Genomic DNA, 13,097 nt, shown 5'->3' with positions numbered 1-13,097 from the left:
GCCAGAAGAAGCGCAATGGAGTCCTTCTTTCCTTAAGCCACTAGAACATGTAAATGTGAACAGCAGATGTATCTCCCTTCTACCGCACCTGGGAAGTACAAAACTCAAAGGGAAAGTGCAGGGAGAATGCTCTGTGTCCCCTATGGAAAAGAGCTTGAAGGGAAACGTTGTTTTCCTCACTGGAATTTACAGCGTTGCAGGCTCAATGGTGGCAGGGAAACACTGTTGTTCCATATCTTCTCTTCTTAACACAATCCATTTCTCGTCACAGAAAGAGGCAGGCCCCAGATCAAAGACAGCCTGTGTCAAAGCGGTGCTTAAACTCCAGCAAGCGTTTATGGTGTCATAGGCCACTAGGCTGTGCACTAGATTCTAAGATGTAGGCGAAGGACTGCCCGTCAGTTCTGGGACCTGTAAGCCACGTTCAGTTGAGGAGAACTGTATGCCAGGAGAAGTGCAATGGAGTCCTTCTTTCCTTAAGCCACTAGAACGTGTAAATGTGAACAGCAGATGTATCTCCCTTCTACCGCACCGGGGAAGTACAAAACTCAAAGGGAAAGTGCAGGGAGAATGCTCTGTGTTCCCTTTGGAAAAGAGCTTGAAGGGAAATGTTGTTTTCCTCACTGGAATTTACAGCGTTGCAGGCTCAATGGTGGCAGGGAAACACTGTTGTTCCATATCTTCTCTTCTTAACACAATCCATTTCTCGTCACAGAAATAGGCAGGCCCCAGATCCAAGATAGCCTGTGTCAAAGCGGTGCTTAAACTCCAGCAAGCGTTTATGATGTCATAGGCCACTAGGCTGTGCACTAGATTCTAAGATGTAGGCGAAGGACTGCCCGTCAGTTCTGGGCCCTGTAAGCCACGTATAGTTGAGGAGAATTATATGCCAGAAGTAGCGCAATGGAGTCCTTCTTTCCTTAAGCCAGTAGAACGTGTAAATGTGAACAGCAGATGTACCTCCCTTCTTCCGCACCTAGGAAGTACAAAACTCAAAGGGAAAGTGCAGGGAGAATGCTCTGTGTCTCCTATGGAAAAGAGCTTGAAGGGAAACGTTGTTTTCCTCACTGGAATTTACAGCGTTGCAGGCTCAATGGTGGCAGGGAAACACTGTTGTTCCATATCTTCTCTTCTTAACACAATCCATTTCTCGTCAGAGAAACAGGCAGGCCCCAGGTCCAAGGCAGCCTGTGTCAATGCGGTGCTTAAACTCCAGCAAGCGTTTATGATGTCATAGGCCACTAGGCTGTGCACTAGATTCTAAGATGTAGGCGACGGAGTGCCCGACACTTCTGGGCCCTGTAAGCCTGTTCAGTTGAGGAGAACTATATGCCAAAAGAAGGGCAATGGAGACCTTCTTGTCTTAAGCCACTAGAAGCTGTAAATGTGAACAGCAGATGTATCTCCCTTCTACCGCACCTGGGAAGTACAAAACACAGAACGAAGGCGCAGGGGGAATGCTCTGTGTTCCTTGTGGAGAAGAGGGCTTGAAAAGTGACCTGAAAACGTTCAGCGTTTTCGGAAGCCACCTGAAGGTGTCAATGTGAACAACAGAAGTATCTACCTTCTACAGCACCCGGAAGCCCCAAAGACCACAGGAAGGCAAAGGGAGAGTGCTTTGTGGTCCCTTTGGAAAACAGGGTTTGAAGGGATTCACTAAGGATTGTTAGGGAATAGGTAAAACACATGGGATGACTAGCATCGAGCTCAAGCTCTCTGTTTCTCGTCACACAGAGAGGCAGGCCGCAGGTCCAAGGCAGCGTGTGTCATAGCGGTGCTATAAATGCAGGAAGCTTTTACGGTGTCTTAGGCCATGTGCCTCTGCACTAGGATGCAACATGTAAACGACGGACTGCCTGACACTACTGGGACCTGTTAGCCACTTTGAGTTGAGGACAACTATGTGCCAAAAGAAGGGCAATGGAGGCCTTCTTTCCTTAAGCCACTAGAACGGGTAAATGTGAACAGCAATAGTATCTCCCTTCTACCGCATCTGGGAAGTACAAAACTCAAAAGGAAAGTGCAGGGAGAATGCTCTGTGTTCCCTTTGGAAAAGAGAGCTTGAAGGGAAACTTTTTTCCTCACTGGGATTTAGAACGTTGCAGGCTCAATTGTGGCAGGGAAACACTGTTGTTCCATATCTCCTCCTCTTAACACAATCCATTTCTCGTCACAGAAATAGGCAGGCCCCAGATCCAAGGCAGCCTGTGTCAAAGCGGTGCCTAAACTCCAGCAAGCGTCTATGGTGTCATAGGCCACAGGATGTGCACTAGATTCTAAGATGTAGGCGAAGGACTGCCCGTCAGTTCTGGGACCTGTAAGCCACATTCAGTTGAGGAGAATTATATGCCAGAAGAAGCGCAATGGAGTCCTTCTTTCCTTAAGCCACTAGAACGTGTAAATGTGAACAGCAGATGTATCTCCCTTCTACCGCACCTGGGAAGTACAAAACTCAAAGGGAAAGTGCAGGGAGAATGCTCTGTGTTCCCTTTGGAAAAGAGCTTGAAGGGAAACGTTGTTTTCCTGACTGGAATTTACAGCGTTGCAGGCTCAATGGTGGCAGGGAAACACTGTTGTTCCATATCTTCTCTTCTTAACACAATCCATTTCTCGTCACAGAAATAGGCAGGCCCCAGGTCCAAGGCAGCCTGTGTCAATGCGGTGCTTAAACTCCAGCAAGCGTTTATGATGTCATAGGCCACTAGGCTGTGCACTAGATTCTAAGATGTAGGCGACGGCGTGCCCGACACTTCTGGGACCTGTAAGCCCGTTCAGTTGAGGAGAACTATATGCCAAAAGAAGGGCAATGGAGACCTTCTTTTCTTAAGCCACTAGAATCTGTAAATGTGAACAGCAGATGTATCTCCCTTCTACCGCACCTGGGAAGTACAAAACTCAAAGGGAAAGTGCAGGGAGAATGCTCTGTGTTCCCTTTGGAAAAGAGCTTGAAGGGAAACGTTGTTTTCCTCAGTGGAATTTACACCAGTGCAGGCTCAATTGTGGCAGGGAAACACTGTTGTTCCATATCTTCTCTTCTTAACACAATCCATTTCTCGTCACAGAAACAGGCAGGCCCCAGATCCAAGGCAGCCTGTGTCAAAGCGGTGCTTAAACTCCAGCAAGCGTTTATGGTGTCATAGGCCACTAGGCTGTGCACTAGATTCTAAGATGTAGGCGAAGGACTGCCCGTCAGTTCTGGGACCTGTAAGCCACGTTCAGTTGAGGAGAACTATATGCCAAAAGAAGGGCAATGGAGACCTTCTTTTCTTAAGCCACTAGAAGCTGTAAATGTGAACAGCAGATGTATCTCCCTTCTACCGCACCTGGGAAATACAAAACACAGAACGAAGGCGCAGGGGGAATGCTCTGTGGTCCTTGTGGAGAAGAGGGCTTGAAAAGTGACCTGAAAACGTTCAGCGTTTTCGGAAGCCACCTGAAGGTGTCAATGTGAACAACAGAAGTATCTATCTTCTACAGCACCCGGAAGCCCCAAAGACCACAGGAAGGCAAAGGGAGAGTGCTTTGTGGTCCCTTTGGAAAACAGGGTTTGAAGGGATTCACTAAGGATTGTTAGGGAATAGGTAAAACACATGGGACGACTAGCATCGAGCTCAAGCTCTCTGTTTCTCGTCACACAGAGAGGCAGGCCGCAGGTCCAAGGCAGCGTGTGTCAAAGCGGTGCTATAAATGCAGGAAGCTTTTACGGTGTCTTAGGCCATGTGCCTCTGCACTAGGATGCAACATGTAAACGACGGACTGCCTGACACTACTGGGACCTGTAAGCCACTTTGAGTTGAGGACAACTATATGCCAAAAGAAGGGCAATGGAGGCCTTCTTTCCTTAAGCCACTAGAACGGGTAAATGTGAACAGCAATAGTATCTCCCTTCTACCGCATCTGGGAAGTACAAAACTCAAAAGGAAAGTGCAGGGAGAATGCTCTGTGTTCCCTTTGGAAAAGAGAGCTTGAAGGGAAACTTTTTTTCCTCACTGGGATTTAGAGCGTTGCAGGCTCAATTGTGGCAGGGAAACACTGTTGTTCCATATCTTCTCTTCTTAACACAATGCATTTCTCGTCACAGTAATAGGCAGGCCCCAGATCCAAGGCAGCCTCTGTCAAAGGGGTGCCTAAACTCCAGCAAGCGTTTATGGTGTCATAGGCCACTAGGCTGTGCACTAGATTCTAAGATGTAGGCGAAGGACTGCCTGTCAGTTCTGGGACCTGTAAGTCACGTTCAGTTGAGGAGAATTATATGCCAGAAGAAGCGCAATGGAGTCCTTCTTTCCTTAAGCCACTAGAACATGTAAATGTGAACAGCAGATGTATCTCCCTTCTTCCGCACCTGGGAAGTACAAAACTCAAAGGGAAAGTGCAGGGAGAATGCTCTGTGTCCCCTATGGAAAAGAGCTTGAAGGGAAACGTTGTTTTCCTCACTGGAATTTACAGCGTTGCAGGCTCAATGGTGGCAGGGAAACACTGTTGTTCCATATCTTCTCTTCTTAACACAATCCATTTCTCGTCAGAGAAACAGGCAGGCCCCAGGTCCAAGGCAGCCTGTGTCAATGCGGTGCTTAAACTCCAGCAAGCGTTTATGATGTCATAGGCCACTAGGCTGTGCACTAGATTCTAAGATATAGGCGACGGAGTGCCCGACACTTCTGGGACCTGTAAGCCTGTTCAGTTGAGGAGAACTATATGCCAAAAGAAGGGCAATGGAGGCCTTCTTTCCTTAAGCCACTAGAACGGGTAAATGTGAACAGCAATAGTATCTCCCTTCTACCGCATCTGGGAAGTACAAAACTCAAAAGGAAAGTGCAGGGAGAATGCTCTGTGTTCCCTTTGGAAAAGAGAGCTTGAAGGGAAACTTTTTTTCCTCACTGGGATTTAGAGCGTTGCAGGCTCAATTGTGGCAGGGAAACACTGTTGTTCCATATCTTCTCTTCTTAACACAATGCATTTCTCGTCACAGTAATAGGCAGGCCCCAGATCCAAGGCAGCCTCTGTCAAAGGGGTGCCTAAACTCCAGCAAGCGTTTATGGTGTCATAGGCCACTAGGCTGTGCACTAGATTCTAAGATGTAGGCGAAGGACTGCCTGTCAGTTCTGGGACCTGTAAGTCACGTTCAGTTGAGGAGAATTATATGCCAGAAGAAGCGCAATGGAGTCCTTCTTTCCTTAAGCCACTAGAACATGTAAATGTGAACAGCAGATGTATCTCCCTTCTAGCGCACCTGGGAAGTACAAAACTCAAAGGGAAAGTGCAGGGAGAATGCTCTGTGTCCCCTATGGAAAAGAGCTTGAAGGGAAACGTTGTTTTCCTCACTGGAATTTACAGCGTTGCAGGCTCAATGGTGGCAGGGAAACACTGTTGTTCCATATCTTCTCTTCTTAACACAATCCATTTCTCGTCACAGAAAGAGGCAGGCCCCAGATCAAAGACAGCCTGTGTCAAAGCGGTGCTTAAACTCCAGCAAGCGTTTATGGTGTCATAGGCCACTAGGCTGTGCACTAGATTCTAAGATGTAGGCGAAGGACTGCCCGTCAGTTCTGGGACCTGTAAGCCACGTTCAGTTGAGGAGAACTGTATGCCAGGAGAAGCGCAATGGAGTCCTTCTTTCCTTAAGCCACTAGAACGTGTAAATGTGAACAGCAGATGTATCTCCCTTCTACCGCACCGGGGAAGTACAAAGCTCAAAGGGAAAGTGCAGGGAGAATGCTCTGTGTTCCCTTTGGAAAAGAGCTTGAAGGGAAATGTTGTTTTCCTCACTGGAATTTACAGCGTTGCAGGCTCAATGGTGGCAGGGAAACACTGTTGTTCCATATCTTCTCTTCTTAACACAATCCATTTCTCGTCACAGAAATAGGCAGGCCCCAGATCCAAGATAGCCTGTGTCAAAGCGGTGCTTAAACTCCAGCAAGCGTTTATGGTGTCATAGGCCACTAGGCTGTGCACTAGATTCTAAGATGTAGGCGAAGGACTGCCCGTCAGTTCTGGGCCCTGTAAGCCACGTATAGTTGAGGAGAATTATATGCCAGAAGTAGCGCAATGGAGTCCTTCTTTCCTTAAGCCAGTAGAACGTGTAAATGTGAACAGCAGATGTACCTCCCTTCTTCCGCACCTAGGAAGTACAAAACTCAAAGGGAAAGTGCAGGGAGAATGCTCTGTGTCTCCTATGGAAAAGAGCTTGAAGGGAAACGTTGTTTTCCTCACTGGAATTTACAGCGTTGCAGGCTCAATGGTGGCAGGGAAACACTGTTGTTCCATATCTTCTCTTCTTAACACAATCCATTTCTCGTCAGAGAAACAGGCAGGCCCCAGGTCCAAGGCAGCCTGTGTCAATGCGGTGCTTAAACTCCAGCAAGCGTTTATGATGTCATAGGCCACTAGGCTGTGCACTAGATTCTAAGATGTAGGCGACGGAGTGCCCGACACTTCTGGGCCCTGTAAGCCTGTTCAGTTGAGGAGAACTATATGCCAAAAGAAGGGCAATGGAGACCTTCTTGTCTTAAGCCACTAGAAGCTGTAAATGTGAACAGCAGATGTATCTCCCTTCTACCGCACATGGGAAGTACAAAACACAGAACGAAGGCGCAGGGGGAATGCTCTGTGTTCCTTGTGGAGAAGAGGGCTTGAAAAGTGACCTGAAAACGTTCAGCGTTTTCGGAAGCCACCTGAAGGTGTCAATGTGAACAACAGAAGTATCTACCTTCTACAGCACCCGGAAGCCCCAAAGACCACAGGAAGGCAAAGGGAGAGTGCTTTGTGGTCCCTTTGGAAAACAGGGTTTGAAGGGATTCACTAAGGATTGTTAGGGAATAGGTAAAACACATGGGATGACTAGCATCGAGCTCAAGCTCTCTGTTTCTCGTCACACAGAGAGGCAGGCCGCAGGTCCAAGGCAGCGTGTGTCATAGCGGTGCTATAAATGCAGGAAGCTTTTACGGTGTCTTAGGCCATGTGCCTCTGCACTAGGATGCAACATGTAAACGACGGACTGCCTGACACTACTGGGACCTGTTAGCCACTTTGAGTTGAGGACAACTATGTGCCAAAAGAAGGGCAATGGAGGCCTTCTTTCCTTAAGCCACTAGAACGGGTAAATGTGAACAGCAATAGTATCTCCCTTCTACCGCATCTGGGAAGTACAAAACTCAAAAGGAAAGTGCAGGGAGAATGCTCTGTGTTCCCTTTGGAAAAGAGAGCTTGAAGGGAAACTTTTTTCCTCACTGGGATTTAGAACGTTGCAGGCTCAATTGTGGCAGGGAAACACTGTTGTTCCATATCTCCTCCTCTTAACACAATCCATTTCTCGTCACAGAAATAGGCAGGCCCCAGATCCAAGGCAGCCTGTGTCAAAGCGGTGCCTAAACTCCAGCAAGCGTCTATGGTGTCATAGGCCACAGGATGTGCACTAGATTCTAAGATGTAGGCGAAGGACTGCCCGTCAGTTCTGGGACCTGTAAGCCACATTCAGTTGAGGAGAATTATATGCCAGAAGAAGCGCAATGGAGTCCTTCTTTCCTTAAGCCACTAGAACGTGTAAATATGAACAGCAGATGTATCTCCCTTCTACCGCACCTGGGAAGTACAAAACTCAAAGGGAAAGTGCAGGGAGAATGCTCTGTGTTCCCTTTGGAAAAGAGCTTGAAGGGAAACGTTGTTTTCCTGACTGGAATTTACAGCGTTGCAGGCTCAATGGTGGCAGGGAAACACTGTTGTTCCATATCTTCTCTTCTTAACACAATCCATTTCTCGTCAGAGAAACAGGCAGGCCCCAGGTCCAAGGCAGCCTGTGTCAATGCGGTGCTTAAACTCCAGCAAGCGTTTATGATGTCATAGGCCACTAGGCTGTGCACTAGATTCTAAGATGTAGGCGACGGCGTGCCCGACACTTCTGGGACCTGTAAGCCCGTTCAGTTGAGGAGAACTATATGCCAAAAGAAGGGCAATGGAGACCTTCTTTTCTTAAGCCACTAGAATCTGTAAATGTGAACAGCAGATGTATCTCCCTTCTACCGCACCTGGGAAGTACAAAACTCAAAGGGAAAGTGCAGGGAGAATGCTCTGTGTTCCCTTTGGAAAAGAGCTTGAAGGGAAACGTTGTTTTCCTCAGTGGAATTTACACCAGTGCAGGCTCAATTGTGGCAGGGAAACACTGTTGTTCCATATCTTCTCTTCTTAACACAATCCATTTCTCGTCACAGAAACAGGCAGGCCCCAGATCCAAGGCAGCCTGTGTCAAAGCGGTGCTTAAACTCCAACAAGCGTTTATGGTGTCATAGGCCACTAGGCTGTGCACTAGATTCTAAGATGTAGGCGAAGGACTGCCCGTCAGTTCTGGGACCTGTAAGCCACGTTCAGTTGAGGAGAACTATATGCCAAAAGAAGGGCAATGGAGACCTTCTTTTCTTAAGCCACTAGAAGCTGTAAATGTGAACAGCAGATGTATCTCCCTTCTACCGCACCTGGGAAATACAAAACACAGAACGAAGGCGCAGGGGGAATGCTCTGTGGTCCTTGTGGAGAAGAGGGCTTGAAAAGTGACCTGAAAACGTTCAGCGTTTTCGGAATCCACCTGAAGGTGTCAATGTGAACAACAGAAGTATCTATCTTCTACAGCACCCGGAAGCCCCAAAGACCACAGGAAGGCAAAGGGAGAGTGCTTTGTGGTCCCTTTGGAAAACAGGGTTTGAAGGGATTCACTAAGGATTGTTAGGGAATAGGTAAAACACATGGGACGACTAGCATCGAGCTCAAGCTCTCTGTTTCTCGTCACACAGAGAGGCAGGCCGCAGGTCCAAGGCAGCGTGTGTCAAAGCGGTGCTATAAATGCAGGAAGCTTTTACGGTGTCTTAGGCCATGTGCCTCTGCACTAGGATGCAACATGTAAACGACGGACTGCCTGACACTACTGGGACCTGTAAGCCACTTTGAGTTGAGGACAACTATATGCCAAAAGAAGGGCAATGGAGGCCTTCTTTCCTTAAGCCACTAGAACGGGTAAATGTGAACAGCAATAGTATCTCCCTTCTACCGCATCTGGGAAGTACAAAACTCAAAAGGAAAGTGCAGGGAGAATGCTCTGTGTTCCCTTTGGAAAAGAGAGCTTGAAGGGAAACTTTTTTTCCTCACTGGGATTTAGAGCGTTGCAGGCTCAATTGTGGCAGGGAAACACTGTTGTTCCATATCTTCTCTTCTTAACACAATGCATTTCTCGTCACAGTAATAGGCAGGCCCCAGATCCAAGGCAGCCTCTGTCAAAGGGGTGCCTAAACTCCAGCAAGCGTTTATGGTGTCATAGGCCACTAGGCTGTGCACTAGATTCTAAGATGTAGGCGAAGGACTGCCTGTCAGTTCTGGGACCTGTAAGTCACGTTCAGTTGAGGAGAATTATATGCCAGAAGAAGCGCAATGGAGTCCTTCTTTCCTTAAGCCACTAGAACATGTAAATGAGAATAGCAGATATATCTCCCTTCTACCACACCTGGGAAGTACAAAATTCAAAGGGAAAGTGCAGGGAGAATGCTCTGTGTCCCCTATGGAAAAGAGCTTGAAAGGAAACATTGTTTTCCTCACTGGAATTTACAGCGTTGCAGGCTCAATTGTGGCAGGGAAACACTGTTGTTCCATATCTTCTCTTCTGAACACAATCCATTTCTCGTCACAGAAATAGGCAGGCCCCAGATCAAAGACAGCCTGTGTCAAAGTGGTGCTTAAACTCCAGCAAGCGTTTATGGTGTCATAGGCCACTAGGCTGTGCACTAGATTCTAAGATGTAGGCGAAGGACTGCCCGTCAGTTCTGGGCCCTGTAAGCCACGTATAGTTGAGGAGAACTATATGCCAGGAGAAGCGCAATGGAGACCTTCTTTCCTTAAGCCAGTAGAACGTGTAAATGTGAACAGCAGATGTATCTCCCTTCTTCCGCACCTGGGAAGTACAAAACTCAAAGGGAAAGTGCAGGGAGAATGCTCTGTGTCCCCTATGGAAAAGAGCTTGAAGGGAAACGTTGTTTTCCTCACTGGAATTTACAGCGTTGCAGGCTCAATGGTGGCAGGGAAACACTGTTGTTCCATATCTTCTCTTCTTAACACAATCCATTTCTCGTCACAGAAATAGGCATGCCCCAGATCAAAGACAGCCTGTGTCAAAGCGGTGCTTAAACTCCAGCAAGCGTTTATGGTGTCATAGGCCACTAGGCTGTGCACTAGATTCTAAGATGTAGGCGAAGGACTGCCCGTCATTTCTGGGACCTGTAAGCCACGTTCAGTTGAGGAGAACTATATGCCAGGAGAAGCGCAATGGAGTCCTTCTTTCCTTAAGCCACTAGAACGTGTAAATGTGAACAGCAGATGTACCTCCCTTCTTCCGCACCTGGGAAGTACAAAACTCAAAGGGAAAGTGCAGGGAGAATGCTCTGTGTCCCCTATGGAAAAGAGCTTGAAGGGAAACGTTGTTTTCCTCACTGGAATTTACAGCGTTGCAAGCTCAATGGTGGCAGGGAAACACTGTTGTTCCATATCTTCTCTTCTTAACACAATCCATTTCTCGTCACAGAAACAGGCAGGCCCCAGGTCCAAGGCAGCCTGTGTCAATGCGGTGCTTAAACTCCAGCAAGCGTTTATGATGTCATAGGCCACTAGGCTGTGCACTAGATTCTAAGATGTAGGCGACGGCGTGCCCGCCACTTCTGGGACCTGTAAGACCGTTCAGATGAGGAGAACTATATGCCAAAAGAAGGGCAATGGAGACCTTCTTTTCTTAAGCCACTAGAAGCTGTAAATGTGAACAGCAGATGTATCTCCCTTCTACCGCACCTGGGAAGTACAAAACTCAAAGGGAAAGTGCAGGGAGAATGCTCTGTGTTCCCTTTGGGAAAGAGCTTGAAGGGAAACGTTGTTTTCCTCATTGGAATTTACAGGGTTGCAGGCTCAATTGTGGCAGGGAAACACTGTTGTTCCATATCTTCTCTTCTTAACACAATCCATTTCTCGTCACAGAAAGAGGCAGGCCCCAGATCCAAGGCAGCCTGTGTCAAAGCGGTGCTTAAACTCCAGCAAGCGTTTATGGTGTCATAGGCCAGTAGGCTGTGCACTAGATTCTAAGATGTAGGCGACGTACTGCCCGTCAGTTCTGGGACCTGTAAGCCACGTTCAGTTGAGGAGAACTATATGCCAAAAGAAGGGCAATGGAGACCTTCTTTTCTTAAGCCACTAGAAGCTGTAAATGTGAACAGCAGATGTATCTCCCTTCTACCGCACCTGGGAAGTACAAAACACAGAACGAAGGCGCAGGGGGAATGCTCTGTGGTCCTTGTGGAGAAGAGGGCTTGAAAAGTGACCTGAAAACCTTCAGCGTTTTCGGAAGCCACCTGAAGGTGTCAATGTGAACAACAGAAGTATCTATCTTCTACAGCACCCGGAAGCCCCAAAGACCACAGGAAGGCAAAGGGAGAGTGCTTTGTGGTCCCTTTGGAAAACAGGGTTTGAAGGGATTCACTAAGGATTGTTAGGGAATAGGTAAAACACATGGGACGACTAGCATCGAGCTCAAGCTCTCTGTTTCTCATCACACAGAGAGGCAGGCCGCAGGTCCAAGGCAGCGTGTGTCAAAGCGGTGCTATAAATGCAGGAAGCTTTTACGGTGTCTTAGGCCATGTGCCTCTGCACTAGGATGCAACATGTAAACAACGGACTGCCTGACACTACTGGGACCTGTAAGCCACTTTGAGTTGAGGACAACTATATGCCAAAAGAAGGGCAATGGAGGCCTTCTTTCCTTAAGCCACTAGAACGGGTAAATGTGAACAGCAATAGTATCTCCCTTCTACCGCATCTGGGAAGTACAAAACTCAAAAGGAAAGTGCAGGGAGAATGCTCTGTGTTCCCTTTGGAAAAGAGAGCTTGAAGGGAAACTTTTTTTCCTCACTGGGATTTAGAGCGTTGCAGGCTCAATTGTGGCAGGGAAACACTGTTGTTCCATATCTTCTCTTCTTAACACAATGCATTTCTCGTCACAGTAATAGGCAGGCCCCAGATCCAAGGCAGCCTCTGTCAAAGGGGTGCCTAAACTCCAGCAAGCGTTTATGGTGTCATAGGCCACTAGGCTGTGCACTAGATTCTAAGATGTAGGCGAAGGACTGCCTGTCAGTTCTGGGACCTGTAAGCCACGTTCAGTTGAGGAGAATTATATGCCAGAAGAAGCGCAATGGAGTCCTTCTTTCCTTAAGGCACTAGAACGTGTAAATGTGAACAGCATATGTATCTCCCTTCTACCGCACCTGGGAAGTACAAAACTCAAAGGGAAAGTGCAGGGAGAATGCTCTGTGTCCCCTATGGAAAAGAGCTTGAAGGGAAACGTTGTTTTCCTCACTGGAATTTACAGCGTTGCAGGCTCAATGGTGGCAGGGAAACACTGTTGTTCCATATCTTCTCTTCTTAACACAATCCATTTCTCGTCACAGAAAGAGGCAGGCCCCAGATCAAAGACAGCCTGTGTCAAAGCGGTGCTTAAACTCCAGCAAGCGTTTATGGTGTCATAGGCCACTAGGCTGTGCACTAGATTCTAAGATGTAGGCGAAGGACTGCCCGTCAGTTCTGGGACCTGTAAGCCACGTTCAGTTGAGGAGAACTGTATGCCAGGAGAAGCGCAATGGAGTCCTTCTTTCCTTAAGCCACTAGAACGTGTAAATGTGAACAGCAGATGTATCTCCCTTCTACCGCACCGGGGAAGTACAAAACTCAAAGGGAAAGTGCAGGGAGAATGCTCTGTGTTCCCTTTGGAAAAGAGCTTGAAGGGAAATGTTGTTTTCCTCACTGGAATTTACAGCGTTGCAGGCTCAATGGTGGCAGGGAAACACTGTTGTTCCATATCTTCTCTTCTTAACACAATCCATTTCTCGTCACAGAAATAGGCAGGCCCCAGATCCAAGATAGCCTGTGTCAAAGCGGTGCTTAAACTCCAGCAAGCGTTTATGGTGTCATAGGCCACTAGGCTGTGCACTAGATTCTAAGATGTAGGCGAAGGACTGCCCGTCAGTTCTGGGCCCTGTAAGCCACGTATAGTTGAGGAGAATTATATGCCAGAAGTAGCGCAATGG

The sequence above is a fragment of the Mesoplodon densirostris genome, chromosome 10 (assembly GCF_025265405.1).
Source record: "Mesoplodon densirostris isolate mMesDen1 chromosome 10, mMesDen1 primary haplotype, whole genome shotgun sequence".
Taxonomy (NCBI): domain Eukaryota; kingdom Metazoa; phylum Chordata; class Mammalia; order Artiodactyla; family Ziphiidae; genus Mesoplodon; species Mesoplodon densirostris.
The sequence above is the reverse complement of the archived record's forward strand: the minus strand, read 5'-3'. Positions refer to the sequence as shown.